Below are 7084 nucleotides of genomic sequence, written 5' to 3'. Positions count from 1 at the left end.
TTTTAACAAAAAGGCTTGTGATGGTATCTATACCATTTCTTGTTTATTTTAAGTTTGAGAAAAACTCTACTTTACTTGAGATAGTAAGTAGAATATTTTGAACCCCTAAGTTCCAACTAGTTTTTCTCAATATTTCCAAATTCCATTCCACTTGAGCTCATTCCCAATTGTCCCTAGGCAATTGAGGTGTTTCAAATACTTTTCAAATGAATCCTTTTTCATATGGCAACACTTGCACATCTTATACACACCTCTGATCTACCACATTCTATTCCTCCATCATCCAATTCTTGATCAAATGGGTGATCAATTGATACTTTCAAATCACTCCCTAATTGACCTCTTATTTTGATAGCAACTTATATTTCATCATACATACCTCACTCCTATTATTTTCCATCATCACCTTGACCTCATGAATGGATGATGTATGTCAATATATTCATCCTTGTGAGTATATGGATACTTCACTCACCCTCTCTCATAACCTTGCTCTACCATTGTCTCAACCACCTCACCACCATCATCTCTTGGCCAAATTGATAATTTGATTAAGTTGCTTTATTCTTGAACACTGGCACCTATTTTTATCATCTCTCTTTCTAATTTAAGCACATCATCTAAACCACCATCTTGGCAAAGAATCATGTGGCACCATCTTGATCAACATGCATGGTGAAAGCTTCCTTTGATGACTCATTTTTGCATGACACAAAAGTGGGCGCCGGCCATGTCCATGCAATATGTGCATGCATGTGTGTCCAACTCCCTTCTCTCTCTACTACACTCCACCTTGGGAAGCCTCTCCTCCTTTGTCCCTTCCCAATGCCACAAATAATTTCAGCATTGAGTCAAATATCTCTTCCCCAAGCCAGCCACCCACCTCCACCAATCAATGAGAGGGCTGCCACCACCCTCTCCCTCTATAAATAGAGCTTGGCCGGCCACCTCCTCATCTTTGGCTTCTCATTTTTGACACTCCACTCCTTCCTCCACTCTCTCCTACCCTCTCCTACCTCTTCACCACGAAATGTTGCTGCCCCTTGCTCCCATGGCCGGCCATGGCCATGAAAACCAGCCAAGATGCAGCTCCCCTCCTCCCTCAAGCTTCCCCTCACCATGAGAGCTTCCCTCTCACTCTCTTCTCCCCTAACCCTAGCTGAATCCCTCTCTATTTCTCCTTTCTCCTCTCACAAGATTGGATCTTGATGCAGGTGCATGTTGAGCTAAGCATGGAGAAGCTTGAGCAATCATCAGATCTGAAGTTCTTGAGCAAAATCCAAATCGAGTGGTTCAAAGTTCTGAAGATAGGTATTGAAAAGATCTACAACATGGCGTTGGTCTCATCCTCAAATTCGTTACGGATTTTGCATGATCAAGATCTGGTCAGATCTGACTTTGTCGAATTAAACCAGGAGCTTGGAGACAAATTTTTGAATGAAACCAACTGGGTAAGAACCAACTATTCAATACCTTTCAGATGCAGCAGACCTCATATTTTTATGATTTGTGTATGATTTTTGATGAATTAAACTTGTTCTGTATGTTCTGCGGACATGGCTGTTAGCTTTTAATTCATCAAAAATCCATTTTTGAACCTAATTGAGTGATTCCACTTCTGTAGGATTACTGAATGTTTTCTTAATCATATCAAACAAGTTTCAAACCTTTATCTGTTGTGCAACTCCATAGTTAAAGCAAATGGTGAAAACATGCAGTAAACTTGTAAATCCATTTGTGAGAGTTTCAGAAATGATTTGAACCCAAATCCAATTGTGTGTGAATCTCTGTTTAAGTATCTTTCAAATGCCAGTGGCCTCATATTTTTAGGATTTTTCTACGATTTATGGCTTACAGATCTTGTTTTCTGTACAGTCAGATTCAAAGAAATTCCTAAAATTGTAGATTTAATATTTTTGGGTGATTCCAATTGGGTTAGTCTTGTATTAGTACTGGCTATATAGGAAAAATATTATTAGTCTCTGTTCATACATATTTGTTACTGTTAGTAATGTTTATGTGTGACATGCATTGTTGAAGCAAAACTTTTCGGTTTATTTAAAACCCTTGACCAACTCTTTTTAGTAGAGATGGGCAACCCTTGTTTTATGCTTGCAAAACAAAACCTCTGCAACCCAACATTAGCTCTTTGGGTTTGCTTAAGTTTTCAAATGATGTGGCATATGGTTTGCTTCCTATTTTTTGTATAGTGTTAAGTGAGCAAATTAACTTAGGAAAACTGTTTTCTACTTTTCCAAAAATGTTTGAAAATGTTTTGTGAATGTTTGTGATGCCAAACTAATGCTCTTGTCCTCTTTATGATGTTATCTACCAGGGGATACTTAGTTGTGCCATGGTGATACCTAGAGAGGCAATTGCTAAGTCGTGGCACTCTCATACCTTCACTAGGTAAATAAATGGGGTTTTCTTTTAGTTGCTTTGTAGTATCTATAAGTCTTTTGTATATTAGCCCTTAGTAAAGTGGTTAGCTATTGATTGTTGAGTGTTGCATGTTTGTTTTGTTGATGCAATATGATTGATTGTGTTCCTTTTATATTTTCCGGCGATAGATGCGAACAATTCCGGAGAAGAAGAAGAAGTGGAATCGGACGAGGATTTATTTATGTTGTTGGGATTCTTATATTGATGGAGTTGAAGGAGTACAGGGACAAATAAGCCAAGGCAAGCCATCTTTTGATCTCTGATTCGGTGTCTAGTTGGATGTCATTTGTTGATATCCAAAGCACCTTAATTCTATGTGTGTTGTTCTCTTTACTATTGTCATCTATGTATGGTTGCTAGTGGGGTACTCCCTAGTGGTGATACTCCACTATTGTCGTTGTGATTATGGGATGCATGGTATCATGGCCGTGCTATTCCACTTGGTCATCTTGTATGCTCAACTTGAGCATCTTCCCTCTCAAGATAGTAACTTACACCACACCCACCACTTTTGTATTTTAGAAGTATCAATGTCATGATGTTGGTGTAATTCTCAACTTGAGAGGAGTATGCCGGGTACCCTATTGGAGAGTTGGTTGGGTAGTGATTCTCCACTATCCAAATTTTATAGTTAGTACCACAAATCTGAAAGTATAATCCTCTTTGTGTTGTCATCATACATGCTTATCTTAAGCGAGTATGATCCACCCATTACTCCTTTATATACCTTCTATGGCAAGATGACTCTCATCTCGGCCATAGTGCAATTCTAGTTCAACTCATGAAACTATAGGTTGGGAACCCCTCAAGGCTTACCTTGTTGTAAATGTTTTATGAAAACCTTGGATGAGTTAACCCAAGCGTATGGTTTAAGAAAGCAAAGGATCTTGGTAAAGATGTTCGGAAAAGTGGTGTATGGCTGTTTGTTGAACAACCAAGGTGTTGTGGGAAAAATGGTTTTAAAAAGGAGCACTGCGTATAAGTGTTCGCCGTCCCAACTTTTTATCGCGCAACCACTCTACCCTGATGTGGGACGGGGCTTAGCCCGTAGTTTGTTGAAGCTGGCAGGAGCACCCTTCACAACTTTCTAGGGAGGGTCACGATGACCTCCGACGCCGGGTTGCGCTCTGGGAGGAGGCAATACACCGTCTTAACCGATAGCCGGACGATTACCGAGGGTCTTCTGTCATGGCGCCGGAGATACGCTCAAAAGGAGGTATGCTGCCGGGGTGCCGGGAAGGGGTAAGCCCGCAGGGAAGGACTCGTGCCGCTGGAAATGGGCGAAAGGTTATGTCCGGGTATCCGTCGTGGCATATGTTGTTATGCGGGGATGATGCCCACACGATAGGTATCCGGATAGTTGTGGGGAAAGTGTGCAAACTCTGCAGAGTCAAACCTATTCGAATAGCCGTGTCCGCGGTCATGGACGGGTTGAGATGGCCATACTTAACTGGGGCTTGAGTTTTGTTTTGATAAATGCTTTGCAAAGAAAGTGTCGTGTTGGATGTACCGGAAGGGTACGGAAAAAGGGTGTGTGTTGACCATATGGAGATGGTCGTGGAAAAATGAAGGCTAAGTGGGGAACTCTTTCCTAGTGTTTCATGTAGAGGAACTCTTCTTTAACAAAGATATAGAGATGTCATAGGACTTCCCTAGTATCCCCATCATCTGAGATGGCGGTATGCTAACTCTTCTTCAATAAAGATATAGATATGCCATAGCTATCTTTTGAAGTATCTTCTTCAATAAAGATATAGAGGTGTCATAGTACCACTTTTGTGTCTCCATCAATTGCGATGTCGGGATGCTATATCCACCAGAGAAAATATTTCTCTTTCACATGCTATATCCACCAGAGAAAATATTTCTCTTTCACTTGCTATATCCACAAGAGAAACTATTTCTCTTTCACATGCTATATCCACAAGAGAAACTATCTCTCTTTCACATGCTATATCCTCAAGAGAATCTGTTCTTCCTCTCTTGTCTCTTTTAGTTAGCTCGTTAGCATCTTTCTTGATGGTTTGCGAGTACAATTCCAAATGTACTCACGGCTTTGTCCCCGGCTATTTACTTGGCCAGACTTGAAGGAAATCGACGAGAAGAAGAAGGAGTTGACGACGTCTATGCGAGCTAGGAACGTCTTCCCGCTCGGTTGCCTGTAGGGTTATGGCAGATGACTTGGGTACTGCGCTGCTGAAGTGATAATGCTACTCTGATGTTTAGTTAGGCCCTTCGAGGCTATTATGTAAGTATTGGTCATGTGACCATGCTGTAATTTTCTTATTCCGCTTTGTAATGGATGGTGTAATTTGATATCAGTTCGGTTATGTGTTCACGGCGCACTGATCATGGGATCGTGAACTGTATACATAACAGGGAATTTCGGACAGCTAGTCCGGGGTCCCCACACCTGCTGAAGCGCAACTTTCTCTTTTTCTGATGATTTTCGAGACTGATCCATTACTATAAGTGTCTGCTTCTTCATATACTGAAGCTGTTGACGGAGTTCTTCCAAGTGTTGTGCTGAACCCTTACTCGAGGAATCTTCAATAAATTAATCATCAACAGGTGTTTTCTTCGAGTGGGAGGAAGCAGGAAAAGCATCGGAAGGACGAGAAGTTGAAGTGTAGTTATTAAATATGAACTGGAAATAAAAGTTTCGACATCAATCATCAAGCAAAATAGATTTCCATTGATTTGCAAAGTATTTACATGGCTATTACAAAAGGAGGGTTCCCTACTGAACTAGTAGGATAGTTGTCGCCAAAAGCTACTTTGGCCACAACATCAAAAGAGAAGAGAAAACAAAAGAGAAGGCAAGATGGTCTACTTGACCTCCGGCTTCGACGAACTAGGAGCAGGAGTTGGCTTGTATCCGAGGTAGGCGAGGATTTTCTTCGAGTTTGGATTGGCAGCCTTAATCAACGACTGCCACCTCTTCGTTTCCATCTCCTTCGTGTCGCCAACTCTCGCCCAGTCGACATCCTGTTGGCTGTCAGCAACCAAGGCGATAGTGCCTTCAACACCAACTTTCAAACCTTCTTGGCGAAGTTTGAGCCCAAGATCTTCTTGAGAATCGAAGCACTTGGCGAGAGCAGTAAAAGTCACGGGCTCTTCCTTCTTCGTGAAGAAGTAGGGAAAAAGACGCGACAGACCGGTTCTGGCTTCGGCAAGGCCTTCGCGTGCCTCATCTCCATGGATCCCAAGGAGGGAAAGTGCGTCGAGAAGGCGATCACCTTCAAGATTTTCCAGATCATAATCTTGATGTGTTTTCCCTAAATGAGCAAAAATACGCTTGTCAAGAAAAAGCGAGCAAGGACGAATATGAAGGCCCGAAGAAATAGCAAAGATCCGAGTACTTACTAACAAAACGTTGACTCTGCGACTCCAGGCGAGTAAGGATTTCTTTTTCACGAGCAGACTGTTCAGCTATGTTGTCGCTCAAAGAAGTTTCCGCGTCATGAAGTCTTTTCCGAAGATCTTCGATAGCGGCAGCATCCGCTTCAGCTTTCTTGCGAGCCTTTTCGCTTTGCTCCAATTTAAGAGCAAGAGAATCAGCGCGCTTGTTGGCTTCCGCAAGATTTGCTGGAAAAACAATCGACAGTAATACATGTCATGACAAAAAATGATGGAGAGGTCATTTACAAGAAGAAGCAGCAAAAAATAGTACATTCAAGCTTTTTAGCATGGTCACGGTACCCGACGAATTGGGTATCAAGACGGATAAACTCCTTCATCAAAGGCTGCAAAGAAAAATAGAGAAAGAAAAATCAATATAGGAAGTGAAAAGTTCGACAGCAAAAAGCAAAAGAGAAGCACAAAACAAAGAAGAGTCGCAACATTGAAATATTTGGAACATAAAAGAAGAAGTGAACAACTTACATCATCCATTGAAGGAGTCGTGAAGCTACCAATTGGGAAGGTAGGTTCCTTGGTCGTCTCGACCCTAGCCCTCGTCGGTGAAGGGGCACGGGGGCTTGCAGCTGGAGTTGGATGCTCGTTATCTTGCTGAGGAGGCGAGGTTTCATCTCCATCAGGATGAGCTTCAGAGACAACTAAAGTACGCGATGTACTCGTTCGAGCAGTTGCGTCAATAGGTTGATCTTCATCCTCGTCACCACTACAATAAAAGGCGACAATATAAGAAGGAACATAGACAAAAATATCGAGAGCAAACAACAAGGAGCAGTAAGAACTCACGAGCTGACAAGGGCATCCTCGTAAGGGTTGAAAGTTGTCCTTTTTTCAGAAGGACCAACTTCTTCGGCAGGGGATGTGCCAGCTTTGGAGGGGCCAGAATCGGCGACTTCGTCCCTTCTCCTCTTGTTCCTTGGAGAAACGGCGGAAGGGAGGGAGTGCGTTGATGCGGTAGCCTCGGATTCGACTTCTTTTTCAGAGGAAGCCGCGGATTTCTGAGAACCCGCGACTTCACTCTCAGGGCGAGAAGTACCCTGGTTGTCGTCGGTGACAATAGTCCATTCTTCGACTTCTCCACCTTCAGGAAGAGGAGGAAGAGAAGCTAGAACCGGGGGGTTCTGCAAAAACAAGAAGTGTCGACAAAAAGTTATGCAAAGGACGCCAGCAAAATAGTAGTCGACAAATACTAAAAAATCGAGAGGACAAGATAGTAGTCAAGGGA

Source organism: Lolium rigidum, chromosome 1 (genome assembly GCF_022539505.1).
Source record: "Lolium rigidum isolate FL_2022 chromosome 1, APGP_CSIRO_Lrig_0.1, whole genome shotgun sequence".
Taxonomy (NCBI): Eukaryota; Viridiplantae; Streptophyta; class Magnoliopsida; order Poales; family Poaceae; genus Lolium; species Lolium rigidum.
Note: the sequence above shows the minus strand (reverse complement) of the source record.